This window comes from Meleagris gallopavo, chromosome 3, assembly GCF_000146605.3.
Source record: "Meleagris gallopavo isolate NT-WF06-2002-E0010 breed Aviagen turkey brand Nicholas breeding stock chromosome 3, Turkey_5.1, whole genome shotgun sequence".
Lineage (NCBI taxonomy): Eukaryota > Metazoa > Chordata > Aves > Galliformes > Phasianidae > Meleagris > Meleagris gallopavo.
Window position 1 is genome coordinate 10,886,721 of NC_015013.2, and position 14,150 is coordinate 10,900,870.

General features: G+C 46.4%; 1 protein-coding gene across 1 annotated transcript in view; it reads right to left on the minus strand.

Moving 5' to 3' along the window:
* Positions 1-13,568, minus strand: part of RREB1 (ras responsive element binding protein 1) — a 113,009-nt gene extending 99,441 nt beyond the window's left edge. Inside the window, exon 1 of the mRNA XM_031552758.1 lies at positions 13,504-13,568. The gene's annotated coding sequence lies outside the window, so the exon portion shown is untranslated. The remainder of the gene's footprint in view (positions 1-13,503) is intronic.
* Between the last annotated feature and the right edge of the window lie 582 nt (positions 13,569-14,150).

The following is a 14,150-nucleotide window of genomic DNA, read 5'->3' on the forward strand; positions in this document are numbered from 1 at the left end:
AAAAAAAAAAAAAAAAAGGGACAAATCATCTTAAATCATCTTAAATCATTTTAACTAGGCCATTAGAAAGGCTGGTGCTTGTCCTGCTAACTTAAGTAAGCTTGTCCATGTGGGCAAAACAAGTTCGCTGAGAACTACCATCATGTTAGCTCAGTTGAGTCAGATTAACATTTCTAAAAATCCACCTTAATGTTCATTAAGACGCAGGTTAACACATTAGATGGTCTCACACAGCCACAAGCACGGCTTCAGACACGGCAGGCTATACCTAAGGAGCATCTGGAGGGCTCTGTGTTTTTTTACTGCGTTCAGCTAACTCAGCTGACCTCACACAATTGAGACACACACCCTTTCTGCCTGTCAGGACAGGGGCCTTCTCTGTCTTTTGCTGCTGGGACAGGAGAAGTTAGGTAGGCGCAGAGGTGATTCACATGCAACCCGTCCTTCACTTAACTCCTGGTGGGGGGAGGAGGAGGAGGGGAAAGCACACAAGTGAAAAGCCACAGCTGCTCCAAGGCTACTCCAGTTTTACAGCACCCGATTTATGGAAAACAAAACAAGAACAGAAAAACGGGATTTAAACACCAGCAACCTGCAGGAATCATTATAAATGCCTCCTGCTCTGCCCAAAGACTAGCCTGGACTCCATCTGCCTTCAAGGCCAAGGAAGGAAACACTTAACTTGAATGGCAGCCAGGATTCACAGTCCACTTTCCAGCAGCTCACACGGGGAGGGCTGTCCCTGCGGCAGGACAGCAGGTAGCACTTCTGTGCAGTTTCAACACCACTGTTTGGGATGGCTGTGAGCACGGAAAGGGGGACACAGGGATTGCTCCATCCCACAGTGCTGCCGCAGCACCTGGCAGCAGCACCCAGCTCGCTGGGCTCCTTGTGCCACGTGTGACGTGTGTGCAGCTCAGCAGGCAAGGCTGGAAGGCCCTCCTGCACTTTGTGGCAGGCTGCTCTCTGAGATGCTGTGACTGTTTCAACAAGCACGTTCCTTGTTGCTTGGGCAAGGCTGTGAAAGCTTCCCAGCAAGGCCTGAAGCCAGGCCTCTGTCCCCTGCGTCAAGGCAAGCAGGAGCAGCAGTTGCTGCTGCTGCTGGCCGGCCCTTCCCTTCCCCTCCCTTCCCCCGCACACCCGCCCCCACCCTCCAGGAGCTATCGCAAATCCCCAGGCTGCTCCGACTGCCAGCTGACATAACTGTTTAGTCAGCAAGCAGGCAGAGCAGCGTCCGGCCCCCTCCATCCTTCCCCGGCTCCTTCCCGTGGTACTTTCCACGCTGCCTGTCTGCAGAAACAATCTCTGTCCTTCCACAGTGAAGTGTTCTGGAAAGTTGGTCTCACTTCACCCATAGCCCACAAATTTGGATTGTTCCTGTTGTCTCCGTCTTGGTGCTGTATGTATTCAGTCCCCCGGTGCAAGGAGATCCAGCATGAGGGCTGCTGCCAGCACCACTTCCTCCATTTGCCGCAAGAACGTGGCCAGGCAGCCCTGCACTGCGCAAGGGAAGTGCAGCCTAACAGCTGGGCCTCAGGCACCAAGTGCTCATCCTTCTCATCTCTCCAAGGTGACTTACAGACTTCACGGAAGTTGAGCGACCATCTTCAAAGCAGACATGTGCGATCCTGGCCAGCACAAAGGCAGCACAACCAGCCCCCACCTGCCTACTCAGGTCTACTTGACTACAACAGTGCAGGTGGGTAACTGTACCTCTACAAAAAAAAAAAAAAGGAAATAGTATCCCGGACAAGGCTGGAATAACAAAAAGCCCAGGCAAAAGGCAAGGAGTTGGTGCAAGATTATGCACTGCATGGATGGCCGATGTTCCTCCAGCCCTTTGTGCAGGAATGGTGGACTCAGACTCCTCAGACACCGTGTCCATGCAGCATTCCAAGAACACCCACCTAACTGACTGCTTGTACAAAAAAACAGCTCTCACCTGGAAACCCTGCAGTGGGTCATCTCACCTCTCTTATACCATTCTGCTGGACACCCACATGCCCTGGAACACAAGTGTTGCCAGTGTCATGTTGTCAGACTGAGTGAATCTATGCTGGCTCATTTTGCAAAGTTTTCTCTTTTTCCAGGTGTAAGTAGAGGAGATTAAAGGAGTTATGATGCCATCCATAGTTTTTACAGAAACAACATAACCAACACTGAAATGACATTACCTGCACTGACATTCCAAAACCAAAACGGTATTTGGCTTATACACGAGTCTATTTCACTGATAACACTCAAGAGAGTGAAGCCTCCTCTTTCCTCCTCTCTTCCCCTTAAGAAATACACACATCCTCTTTTTCTTATTTCCTCCCAGCTGGGTACCAATGCAACTGACTACAATTCATCTGATTACTAGACTGTAGAACAACTGAGAAAAGAGTTAGTGACCTGTCTTAGTTTCTCATATTTTGAGTATAAAGAACTACTGAAAGAAATAAACACCTCTGCAAATAGCCTCCAAATAATTAAGTGATGATGAAGGCTGAAATCCCCTAGAGAAGAAAACCATTTTAAGTCCTGGACTCCTTAATTCAGTCTTTCATGCTTCAGCGCTGAAACATCACATTCTACACCATGCTGCCTGCTGCCAAGAGATAGACAGCTGCAACATGCAGACACAAAAAGGAGGTGTCTTTTGGCTGGAGTTCTAGCTTTCTACAGGTCGTCCTGTTTTACATGCTGCTCCCTGGAAAAGTTTTAACTTCAGAAATCTAAAAACAAATGGACTATTGGAACTGATGACAGGAGCTGAATGAGCCTGGACCAAATGTGTATATGCCACAAAGTTCCTTCACAGTCCATCTTCATTCGCAATATGGCAACCTACTTGGAAATGTGCTGTCGCAGCATTTAGTTGGCCTTTAACTTAAATGTATAAGAGAAGTTTGGACTCTGATAAAATCTCTGTCAGTCCTCACTGTTAATTCAACTCCACCAGTACAATCTCTCTGCAGTGACTGATACTCTGCTCCTGATCCTCTATGCAAACTGACTTCCCCCACTACACACCAATGCTGGCAAAGATGCGTGAGATTTGTACCAGCTCAGCCAGAACAAAACCTGGACCACAATCTGACATGATGAAACACGATTTCCTTACACAATATCAAGCGTAATTAAGAAAGATATTCTCTTATGATGGAAATGACTCTGGTAGCAGAAAGAACAGCCAAAGACGACACAATTTATAGAAGCAACAAATTTTTTTACACAGCTAATGCAATAAAGAGCTTTGTATCAATGCATGGTAAAGTGGGAAGAAGAGAGCAGCTTCACAGCTGAAACTCTGAAGCCTATTTGTACAAACAGCACACAGTTTTGTGATCCCTGTACTGAGGGTAAACACCTCCCAGCAGCTCTTCCTCTTTCCCCAGCTGCTCATTCCCATAGTGGGAAAGCCTACAGTTTGCTTCCCTTTTAGCAACCAAAACAAAAGTTTGCAGGGTGTGACTGCTGTAAGACAGAAAAAATGGAAGAGGACTGTCGACTCAGACCATTTCCGTGATTTCACTTCCAGAGGAAAGCCCACAACCACTTGTATCAGCACCTCTGAAGAGGATGCAAGCTAGAGTACATGGGCAGGAACAAACAGCTAGAGGTGAGGAGATAAATGATGGAAAACAGAAACAGAAACCCCTGCTTAAGCTGCTTTTGCTGTAGATTATAAACTGCTTCTTCATGCTGTGATGTCAAATGCGCACTCATGTTGCCAAGGAAATAATTCTGAGGTTACTAATTCGACACTAGTTTGTCACTAGCCTTTTAGTTATGCTGGCAAAGATGCACCAGAAAAGGGAAAGAGGGAAGGAAATACCTAAATATCAAAAGAGTCGTAAGAAAAAGGTAGCTTCAAAGAGATAACAAACATCACGTGCAGATCTCTGCTGAGACTGTTCCCTTTGCATTGTTTGCAGTCACATACCTGGAAGAATACTTGCCTTGAAGTGGTGGTGGGGGAAAAGCGTTAAACACCAATGGTGTTAAATACAATCTTTGAAGGCAAATACCACAATGTACCTGAAAGACAGGGCCAAGTGGGAAAAGAAAAGGGGCAAAAGAGGGGAAAGTGACTATTTAACATAAGCCTATCACTCTTTCGGTGCTTTACTGATAACAACTATGGAGTGGATGCTCACACTTACCTTCAGTGAGGCTGGAAGCCACAGTGAAGATAAGAATATACTAAAATTAAAAATAAAACACCTTCCAGATATTTTTTTTTAAAAGGACCATACAGTTCTTTCCACATTGCAACTCCAAGCCACTAAAGGTTTAAGCCCAGCAAGAGAAACAGAGCAGATGCAGTTCCTATACACCAAGACAGATAAAACAGACACAGCTAATGATCCCCCACCCATGGAGCAGAGCCTGGATTAGGCTCTGTGAGCAGGAATTAATCAACCCAGCAGCAGAGCTGCATGGAGTCCAGGATCCATCCCAGCAAGCAATGCTTTCTGGTTCATCTAAGGTTGATTTGAGAACCCAGCAAAGATAAACTGGCAAAAAGAAATTCTCCTTGGTTCTTCCACTTATCCTCCTGCCCCTTGCTTTGTTAGAAGATGTGGCCATTTCAATGGTTTGAGCACTGTGTTCAAGAAACACGCAGACGTGGCAGTGAGGCACACGGTTTAGAGGGCATGGTGGTGAAGGGTTGATGGTTGGATTAGATGATCTTAGTGGTCTTTTCCAACCTTAACGATTCTATGATTGCAAGATTATAATCAAAGTAACACAGTCATGCTCTCCTGTTCAAATATACATGACTTCACACTAGCTTTTAGATTTTCCTGGTTTAACACCCAAGAGCAGAAAGGGCCTGCAAAGTATATGGCACACTGGAGCTACGTTTCTTGGTCCTTATGCAACGCCTTGGATGCTATATTTAAATGTAGGATAGTAAACGCATAGAGCAGCAGTGGAGCACTACAAGATGAGTTTCAAATTCAACAGTCAGAGCTACAAACACAGCTTGATAGTTTAAAAGGACAGCCCCAGCCTCCTTTCTCTGAACAGATATGCTAGCTACTTCCAAACACAACATAAATCACAAGGACCACAGAGCACAGGACTAAGTGCTCAACAGCTCGTTAGAATGGTTTTATACACAGCTACACTGAAAGATTATCATTATAAGCCAGCATTACATGATGAATAGGGTTTCTCACAAGATTGCTATATTTCATAAATCTGGAGATGCTTAATAAAGGGAATATGTAACCTAGACAAATCTGATTTCTGTCTGCGAGATGCTTTCTTTACTAAAAGGTTTGAAATCACCATCGTCACCGTTCATATTACCTGCAATGAAGTTCTCAGTTCTGGCAAGCTGGAATAAAATTTTTTCACAAACTAAACACAAATCAAGTAGCACACATAATTTGGTACACAGGTTAAGTAAGGTAGGGCTTTAAAAGCCGTGGTTCCCTTTCAGGCTGTCAGTACTGAAGAATGTGCAGCACTTTACACAGAGAAAAGGGTTAGCATGACCTGATCTCAACCTCTCCTTTTTTACTTTCTACTTCAGAAGTGACTGCATTTCAGTAGCAGTGGAGGCACCGATTTGCAAAGTGCCCTGGGAGCAATCTAACATAAGTAAACATGAGCAGTATGCTTAGTGCTGAAGCAAAATTCTTCTGGTTGCAAAATGTTAAAACTGTCAGGTTCAGCAACAGGCAGCAATCCTACAGGTGGACAAATAGGTCGGGAGATCATCGAAAGAAGGGGATAAGAATATAACAGTTACAGCAATAAGCAATTCACTTGAAGGAGCACAAAGCAATTCCTCTGGCAGTTGCTGAGACCATACAGACGGATGAATCCCAGCTACCACTCCTAGTAAGCAGTACAGCATATGAACAAGGAAAGCAGGCTAACTTTTGGTTGCAAATACGCTCACAGCTGGCAAGGACTGATGCCCATGTCTCTGGATGAATTCCACTCGCTAAAGTTTCAGATGTGCAGGGTACACTTCAGGCTGCCATCTGTAGGAGTAAAAAGATATTTCGTGGAGGGATGCAGGGACACTACTCTTAGAATCCAGGAGTGTACATGGGGAGGAAGGCAAAGAGCAAAGCATCATCTAAACAAGCAGCTCTCAAGTTATCAGGATGGAAGCAACTGAGCCAGATCTTCAAACACCAGTCAGCACCTCCTGTTTGTTACGTGCCAGTACTGACACAGTTTCCCCCCCAAAAAAACTGCTGAAGAAAAGAATCCTGGCAGCACCTGTAAATCTTTAAGCCTGTCCAAGTATATGTCTTACAGAAATAAATATGTAGGCAAATAAAGTATTTTTGGCATGTGTCTGTGATAGATGTTAACAAGGCAAACCATAGCTTTTACAAGTAAGCAGCGTAATCAAGAGCATGGAATAGCTTCTGTATAATCACTGACACTCAGATGGAGACTCCAGCATGGGAGGAAGGCCACTGAGCTGATACAACAGAGATCCACACAGTCCTGAAAGGCATGGAGAAGGTCAGCAGTGATGCATTACTCATTATTTCCCACAGTCATAAATGATATCAAGTGGAAGTATTCAATGGCAGGTTTAGAAAATTGGGTTTTTATCCTTCTCCAACAAAGCACGTAGCTAAAGTGCAAAGCTCACCACCACAACATGCCAAGTGTCTGTGCAGGTTCAAAAAGCCAAGTTCAGGAGAAAGGATTCTTGAACCTAAATACCGAACTTCTTTAAAAATTCACTGGTTCAAGATTCCACAAGCTGTGCCTGGAAGATTACACCAGAAAAGCATCAACAACAGGTGTCCCTTTGCCACGCTCTATCTTGGTAAATCCACATCAGTTGGCATCCTGAGCTAGAGGGGATTCTGGACTAACTTGTTACTAGACACAAACAGGATTCCCTCCAGTTTTCAATTCTGCAGGTGAATGCAGCGTGATTTCCTCCACAGGCCGGAAACCCTTCAGCCAAAAATCCAGAGGCATTTCTTCCAGCACCAGCACCAGCTCGAAGAGGCATTCCCTGCTCTGACCCCAAGTTTCAGTGGAGAAGCAGGTACCAGGAACTGCTCATTCCAGGACAGGGCAGAGCTGGCGAAGCATCACTAGAACTGCAGCTTCAGCATTATTCAGGTCAGGATGAATCCAGAGGTTACCATACCACAGCTGTCTTCCCCGTCTGATGGCCAGATTACAATGCTTGCCAGTTCAACTCAGCTGAATTCAAGCACAGCGAACTCTGAAGTGCAGCACACGGAAGGCACAAGACACGTTCATCCTTCTGTCTTCTCATCTACACTAACCAAGCCCTTCACCTGGGGCCAGAGCAAGCAGCAGGATGAGAAACCTCCAGAAACACTGAAGTCAGTTCTACACCAAACATTTGCCTGAGGCCCTCACCTGGGTAGCAAGTTTGGGCCTCTTATTTTCCAGAGCTTATGTGAAGACCTTTGGGCAGGGATAGTGGTGAGAGACACGTCTGCAGACCACCTCCATCAGAAGATTCCAGCACAAAGCCAGGCCCCTTGTTGATATGGCCACAGGCCATATTAACTTGTCGCCTTCAATATGCACCCAGCAGAGTTCAGGTCATGGATTTGTTGGAAGTTCATCGCTTATTCAAGCTTTTGTGTGAGGGGTCATTGCTGTCAAACTGTCTGCTTTCACAAGCACAAAAGCTCATGTTAAAATGTAAATACTTACAGGTGTTCCACCAGGCACTCAAGATGAAAGTCAGAGCAAATATATTAGCCCTAGCTATATTTTACCACACTGTAGTACTTGAAAGTCATCTGTTTGTGAACCAGGGGTTTTATGTGGGTTCATCTGCCTAGACAGGAAGCGTGATCTAATGGTGAAGACACAGCACTGAATATACAGCATTTGGGTTCTTTTGCTGACTCTGTTACTGTCTCTGTCACCTTCATTAAACGTGTTTTTCATCCCATTGTCTGGATTGAAAAGAACACAAGCAGATGCTTATTCTGTCTCATACAACTGCTGTGACCCTGTGTCATTTCTGCTAATTACTCCAAGAATACCCAAATGACATAGGAAATGTTAATCCAACTTGTAAGTTAACCTGAGTTAACAAAGAGCATTGGCCATATAAAAGAGCACGAAGTCCTTCCCAAATGCCTGTGCTACGCTGTTTGTTTTTCAAGACAGACTCTCTGCAACTTATTATTACTTCGGCCTTGATGGAGACAGTGTTTTGCACATTCAGCTTTGCCACAAGCCTGGATAGGCTGGCTTACCCCTGTCAACTGTATTGGTGCACTGGATAGCCCTTGTAAGCCATTCAAATACAACTTCTGTGCAGGGGTAACACCACAATACGAGCAGCAAGACTGAGCTGGCACAGCCCTACTGGGAAAATCAACTCCCCAGCTGTGGGAAGAAGCAAAGCCAGTGAAGACAGCAATCACCACGTCACCCTGAAATCCAGTTTCACGTCCAGTCCAACCTTGTTCTGTGATTGAGCAGCACAGTTCTGGAAAAGCTGGTATCCTCTTCCCTCAGCATTTCAAACCACATGCTGTGACTTTGGGAAACTGCACGAACGCTAAACCAGGAGTCATCGTCTACAGCCTGAGAGCAACTTGCATTCACTTCATTACCAATCACAGGAAATTTTGCACCGTGAATCCCACTTCTGAGAGGTCAGACAGCCCCACAGCCCTCACTCGCAGAGCCTTTCACCATCAGGGACTCTTGCTATTAACACACAAGGAAAGACAGCTTCAGTAAACCACACCAGCGGTGCGGGTGCCATCTCTGCAGCAGCAAAGGGGAGCGGAAGGGAGCTGCCAACAGCAGCGTGATTGATGTGCACTCCTCTCCCCTGCTCAAGTAATGGCAGGAGGGAAAGAGAGCACACGCAGGACTGCAACCTGCCGTATCTCATTCAGCATCCCGACGCAAGCCAGATACTTCTAAAACACAGCGTGATGTTTGAAAGTACGATCTGCCACAGTATGGCAACTTCTCACAGACAATGTGGGACAGAGAGAAGGGAATGGCACTGACGATTTACCCAACAGCACCCAACTGTTCCCAACCACATTTCTACTTAAAAAAAAAAAGCAAGCGAGCAGCAAACACTGCAGACACACACAAACCTTACAGTGTTTCTTTCTGCTTCTTGCTTTTGGTAACTTGCTCTGCTTTTACGCATTTCTCCTAACTCTCACTCGCTCATGCAAAACATTCCCATCCCTACAGAAAGCAGAGGTCTGTTTCAGAGAAGAAAAAAAAAAAAGGAACAGTAATGTTTTTTACTACCCTGCCTTCTCCTCTTACTGCAGCTCCCAGCTGTGCCCCCGGCCCCCCGCATGCGGTGCGGGCTTTAAGGAGCGCTGGTTCTGCTGACATCAGTGAGGCTCCGGGGGGCCATCCCAGCAGCTGCTGCTGCTCCTGTTGGTGGCGGCGAGCCAAGGCGCTGCTCTGCCGCTTGGTGATGTTCCCTCCTGCTGGCTGCCCCCCTCCCACCCACACGTCTGCAGGGTGGGGCGAGGTGGTCACTGGCAGCCTCTCTGAGCAGACCGAAAGCGAAAAAAAAAAAGAGCAGCTTTCATTTCCAGACTCTGGTCCAGAAGTGACTTCTGACAGCCATGCTGTGAGGTGAAGGAACGGCAGTTCTCCTTCCCGGATGGCTGAGGCCCACATTGCCCTTAGGACTTTGCCACCTAAAGGAGAGAAATGCACACTCTTTCTCTCCCCATTCTTCCCAGAGCCCCACTCCGTACAGCTGTTGCCCTGTCTTAAACCAGACCCCATCCTCAGAGGCAGCTGTTCCCCAGCCAAATGCTGAGAGCAGAGCAGTAGAGCTCGCCCAAGAGCGCGACCTGTGTGCCAGCCATCTTCCAGCAGCAGCAGAGGGGCTGCACTGCAGCTTTTCTCCTTCCCTCTGCCACTCCCTTGCGAAGGCAGCATGAGCTGTGCCAGGGCACCCTTTGGCCCGGCTGACCCCACAGGCACAAGATTTCAGCAGCCAGCAATCCCAGCAGCGGGGAGCATCCCTGCGCTGAGCCGCAGCCAGATTCGGGGAGAAGAAAGGTGGCAGCCAACTTCGCGAACGCCCTGAGAGCCTGCAGCTCAGACCCCATGTCAAGATTAGGAAAGTATGCACACACACAGAACACATGAGCTGCCCCAGCGCTCGGCTTTAACTCTTGCAGGCACCGTGTGTGGATGGAGTTGAGCTCAGAGCCACTGCTGTCACCGCGTCTCCTCCAAGCCGGCCCCTCTCTGGCCACGAGAGCAGCCGCACGGCCTCGAGCTGAGCAGTGCTTTCTCAAGTAGGTCAGAAACCAAAGCCAGAGAGACGCGCTCTGAGCTGCAGCTCACATGGGTTAAAGATTCTGGCTTGTGTCATGAATACTTTTTCTGCAAGTTAAACACAGGCCCCAGTCCTGAAACACTTCCCTTCGCTTCACCCATGCCAGTATTTTGACTTAAATGGAACAACCTCCTTAAGTAGAATTATATCTATGTTTGAAGTGTCTGCAGGATCAGCGCTTGGCATGATCCACGCTTGCCTCCGACGTACACGCACACCAGCACATTTTAAACATACCCGAAGAGCCACTAGGATGAGCTGTGCTACGATGGAGAAAAAAAAAAAAGATGGCAAGTCCCTCCACAGCAAATGTTCTATCTTTGTGTGAGGCAGGACGGTTCCTTGGGACAGGAGAAGTAGGGATGTCTAAAGGCTACAGCTGGAAGCAAGAGGAGGGACCCCAACCCTTGGTTTGGAGGCATAAAGCTGAGCCTCAAAGCTGAACAGACACGTACACCATCAGCCCCAGAACCAACTTTAGGTGTCACTTATGATTATTTTTTTTTTAAGTTATTAATCCTTAGAAGAGGTACACCTAAGTGCAGCAAAGTCAGCAGTCCTAAGCTGCAAAGAAACATTCTTCAGCCAAGAAACCAAATCATCACCTTCCTCTACATACCCCGAACAAACACAGCAGATACCAGCACGAGTTCCTCTGGAACAAACCAGTCAAATTCATTCAAATCTTCACGGAGTGCAGCAGGGCAAAACCCATTCCTGTTCCCAGAGCTTATTACAGTAACATGACTAAACATGCTCAGCAGCCCAATGTGATAGGATGCATCCATTTGCTGATGCCAGACGAAGATGCATGTCTCTTACACATGGCACTGCTCTGAGAGGCTGCTTTCAAAAGATGTTTTGAAAAGCGACCTGCTGTGTACATTCTTAACAAGTCATAGTATCACCGGCTGTGCGAGTGTTTGACCTCTACTTGCTATGTGCTGCGGACAAAAATCTGACATCAGCTTATTCCAACCTTAGCAACACCAAAGTGCTCCGACAAGGCTGACAGCAACAGGCTACTGCAATGCACCCACGTCGCCCAGACGGACCCCCAACGTGTTGAAAATGCAACCAGTTCACTACGTGAGCCACGTGTTTTAAATTTGGGTTGGTTTAATCCAAGAATCTAAGAAACCTGATTAAAATGGGAGTCTTCTCTGGAGGTCTAACTTCTAGCTGTTTCCATTACTCCATATGCTTCCATGATGTATAAACATAACAAATGATACATACATCACTGTTGGGGTGACTTAAGAATCCAGTTTAAAGCTACAATGCAAGTCACTCAAGGCAGGACAACTAGATTACGTTCTGAACAGCAAGAGCCAGAAACCGCACTTCATTTCATTCTTGGGAACATGATGTATCAAGGGGGGTGATTCCTTTCTATTCTCAGTTTCTTCTTCTAATTTCTGCATTTCAGAATCATAACATTTGCCATTTCTATATACTGATGTATAGTTAAAATGAAAGAGAAGGACGTGGTCTGATCACGATACCTTAAGACAAGTATTAAATTGAAGAGAATTTTTGCTTCTAAACCAAGCAACACACCATCTCCTGAATATATACGTGTAGTACTACCTAGAAAACAATCCTGAATCTTTGTCCCTCGTGTGCAGACCAGGCACTTATGATGAAAGCTTTCTGAATTCTGCCTTGCAACCAAAGCCCTGTCCGTAGGCAGACACCTCAGCAGCAGCAGTGCAGGCTCCCAGCATGCCTCAACCTTGATATCTGGAAAGCCTTCGCTAGGACGTAAGAAGATAGTTACAATTAAACATTTATACTGAGGTAGTGCTGAGCAGGTCAGTTCCACAGTGTGTTAGGTGGCTTTTCAAAACTCGGTAATTGAATGCTGATCCCTGCCCCGAAGAGTTTACAGCGTAGGAAATCAAAGCGTAACACTTGGCATCTGTATACTGGGAATTAAACAAAGACCACCACTTTGAGGATCTCTGGACTACACCTCGTATAAACATCCATTACCAGAAATAGCGGAAATTTTTAAATCAGCACCCTGGACTTTCCTACTACACATCTGTGCTATTGAGCTGTGTCTGACGTACCTGCCGGGACAGCAAACACTGTGTGCAGTTTGTGCAGTGTGCTGACATCTTCTTGCTTAGAGTAAATCATTTTTGGCCCAAATATCTTTTAGAGATCATTCTGAAAAGAAAGCCAGTGAGCACACAAACAGAAGCACTTACTGCATGCAAGTCACACGACTGAGGCAGTGCTGGCAAGAAGGGCTGCCAGTGCGCCCAGTCACAAGCCAGGCATCAGCAGCTCCTCCTGCACAAGGTCACTTGAGGCTCTGGCTGACCCCAGGGAGGCACCAGCACATGTTGGCTATTGGGCCAACTGCAGCCCCAGGCAAGCCCGTGGCATTCCCCATCTACTGACCCACATCTTTTCCTATGGAGATTGAGAGTTACGCAAGGGTGTAAATAAAAACTCTGCCCCCAAACATGTAGGGGCCGTCTGCCCCACGTGCATCCTCGGGGAAAATTCTCCACATTCCCCTTTTCCTGGGGGGGAAGGATAGGCCTGGGAAGGATAAGTCTCCTCCCTCTCATCAGGGGGAATGCATTCACAAAAACTAAAGCATAGCCTATACAATTTAGAAAAGGGATGCAGCAATGCCCATGCTGTTTTGGTGATATCCAAACCCAAGATAGAAGACAGTTTCATCAAAAAACTGTTATAGCTCAAAGTCAGTTTGCTGTTTATCAAAGTCCTAAAATAGATGCACTGATTTTATAAGTACACCTGTAGGAATTTCGAGCACCAGAAAAATACAAAGGTACTGTTAGTATTTCAGCTTTTTAAAGTTTCCTGGCATCTTTCATGCTACGAATGCTCGGGAGCTGTTAGCTGTATATACCCCACATAAAGCCTTCATCCAGTGAAATCTGAAAGAACGTTGATTCGAATGAAGCCATGTTTTCCACCTCTACATGCTATTTACACACCTATTGATTTATTAAACACGTCAAAGCAGCCAGAATGAGACACAATCTGTGTTCAGCTTGGCCCGCTTGATAGTTCTGCCAACACCCCAACTTTCATTTGCTGACTGTTGAGCATTTAAGATGAGAAACCTTACCACTTATTCCAATCTTTCTTTTTTTTTTTTGCCTGGAGAACCATGGAAAATCCTCAGTCACTAGATTTAAAGAGCTTACATGTTCCAGGAGCTTGGAAAGCAGAGCCTGGGAATGGCTTGAGGTGTCTTTAACAGGGCTGCCGAGCTCATGGAATCCCCCAGTTTCTTCCTGCAGAGTTCACAATGGGCATGGCTTGTTCCCAGGGTAACTGGCATCCATGGGGAGGTACAGATCACCTCACCCACCCCCAGGAAGTGGAGACAGACCTCCCATGAAGTGCAGGTAACGCTGATACAAAAATAACCACTTCTTCACAATTTAAAGAAAAGCACAGTTTCCAACAATAACCTACATTTACACCAGGGAATTAGGAGCGTGGTGATACAGCTCTCAGCCATTTCACAACAAGGCAGTCAGGCTCTGCCAGTTCAAGTACTGCTAAGAGACCTTCCTGAGCAGAAAAGCCATCTATCTGCTGTGAAAGCTGGACGTTGAGCCAAGACCTCTTCCACAAGCTGCCCAGGACCACAGTTTTGAAACTTACTTGGAAACTGGTAGGTTGTACTGATGCCTGGTTGGATCACCTGATAAGGAAGCACCATCAACACCTGCAGCTGTTAGAAAAAGAGGCCAAAAGAAATACATTCTCCAAGTCAAGGCACAAGTTGTATCTTCACTGAGAAGCACTTGTCATTGCACTCACACTTCTTCCCCTGGAAGGTACA